Source organism: Pteropus vampyrus, unplaced genomic scaffold, assembly GCF_000151845.1.
Source record: "Pteropus vampyrus isolate Shadow unplaced genomic scaffold, Pvam_2.0 Scaffold1, whole genome shotgun sequence".
Taxonomy (NCBI): domain Eukaryota; kingdom Metazoa; phylum Chordata; class Mammalia; order Chiroptera; family Pteropodidae; genus Pteropus; species Pteropus vampyrus.
The window spans coordinates 24,135,133-24,137,269 of record NW_011888782.1 but is presented as its reverse complement, the minus strand read 5'-3'; the positions used below and the strand labels follow the sequence as shown (position 1 = coordinate 24,137,269).

At 34.6% G+C, this 2,137-nt stretch overlaps 1 protein-coding gene across 2 annotated transcripts in view; it reads right to left on the bottom strand.

The window, feature by feature from the left end:
• HSPBAP1 (HSPB1 associated protein 1) overlaps positions 1–2,137 on the bottom strand; it is a 52,925-nt gene that overhangs the window by 20,177 nt on the left and 30,611 nt on the right. The gene's annotated exons all lie outside the window — the stretch shown is intronic.

Below are 2,137 nucleotides of genomic sequence, written 5' to 3'. Positions count from 1 at the left end.
CTGGATATTTACCCCCAAACACTTGAACACCCATATCCAAAAAGATATTTGCACATCTATGTTCATAGCGGCATTATTCACAGTAGCCAAGACACGGAAGCAACCGAAGTGTCCTACGATAGATGACTGGCTAAAGAAGCTGTGGTACATATATACAATGGAATATTACTCAGCCATAAGAAGAGATAAAATACAGCCATTTGCGACAACCTGGATGGACCTCCAGATAATCATACTAAGCGAAATAAGCCAGACTGAAAAAGTTGAAAATCACATGATATCACTTATATGTTGGATATAAACCTAAAAGCAACAAATGAACAGGACAAACAGAGACTCATGGACAATGGACTAGTGGTTACCAGAAGGTAGAGAGTGGGGTAGGAGGGAGGAGGTAGGCAGGGTAAAAGGAGTCAAATATAGGGGGTTTGGGAGAGGGTGAAGTGGGTAAAGGGGATCAAATATATGGTAGCTGAAGGAAACTGGACTCTGGGTAGTAATCACACAATAGAATATACAGATGTGAAATTATAACATACACCTGAATATTATATAATTGTATTAACCAATGTTACCCCAATAAACTTAAAAATAAATAAATAGATAAAGTTATCTTCTATTTTTCTCCATGCCTAGATCATAAATATATATAGTAAAACTGATTATATATAATTTCATAATGAACTTACATCTGAAAAGAAAAAAACTAATATGGGTCAAAACAAATAAGAAAGAAACTTTAAAAACAATATAATTAACTATAAATACTATGTAAGACTTATAAAGGATAAATACTTCAATTTAAACTTCAAACACTCTTAAATACAGGCTCTTGAGAGCTGAGCCTTTCTAGCCAATTAAGTTCAGCTACTTACAGGTAGCCAAATGTCTGAAATCAGTGTGGGCCCAAGAGGAATCTGTCTTAAGTCTTACTAAAAACAAGTGACTCTATAAGGCCACTATACCAGTGAAACCAACACACGTGACTGATGGGGTGACCCATTCTGGATTCTATTCTCACATCCACTTCAAGTGTTGGAAAAGTCTAAAGATCATTTATATCGAGAAAATTCTATTCTAACACCACCCCTGAAAAGAGCAATCAAGTATCTTGTTAACTAACTGCTTACTACAAAAACACCATCTACTTTCTTATGACTTCCAGAAGGTCCTAAATTGGCTTTCTACAGATACGAACATGTTTATTTCCTCTTCTGCCAAAAATAGCTGTTTTAAATTATCCGTAAGTTCCCTCTTACCCCTATGTAGTCAGTCTACCTGCCTCCACTCTCAGCCCTTATCAACCACGAATCTTATCTGAGTAACTAGATCTACTTTTTTCCTTAGTAGTTCCTAAAACTGTTCCAATTAACAATTTAAATAATTGTTGCAGACTCAAACATCATTTTTAAAATGCTATACACATAACCAAATCTTCCATAATTTTATAGTTTTAGCCAAAGAACTGAAGAAAAACTGGTAAGATGCTTATAATAAAGAAGGGTGGCTTTTTTTTGGCCTACTATAAACCAATCACCAAAAGTAATTCATTCTTAAGTCATTTAGTTCTAGATGATATACTACTTGGTAAAAACATTTATTTAAATAATATTTTCACATATGCATTAGTACTTTCATTCCTGTTTTACAAGTAAGATATCTAAAGTGCAAACAGGTTAAATAAGTTTACACTAGCTCATACTGAATCTAGGCTCTGAGAAAGTATTTGTTCTCTTACCTATACCATGCCATGTGGACGACTGGTTAATTTGAGTCTCCCATTAAAAGTTGTCTTCTGAAAACATAGGAATTAAACTCAAGGACTTCAGACTTAAAGAGGATTTTATGAATTTGACCTCAAAGGCAAGGAAAGTAAAAGCAAAAATAAATGAATGAGATTACATCAAACTAAAAACCTTCTGCTCAGCAAAAGTAATCGTCGACAAGGTAAAGAGACAACCATCCGAATGGGAAAATAGATTTGTAAGCAACGCCTCCGATAAAGGCCTAATATCCAAAATACACAGAGAACTCATATGACTCAATAACAACAAAAAAACAAACGATCCAATCAAAAAATGGGCAGAGGACCTGAACAGACACTTCTCCCTAGAGGACATACAAATGGCCAACAAAT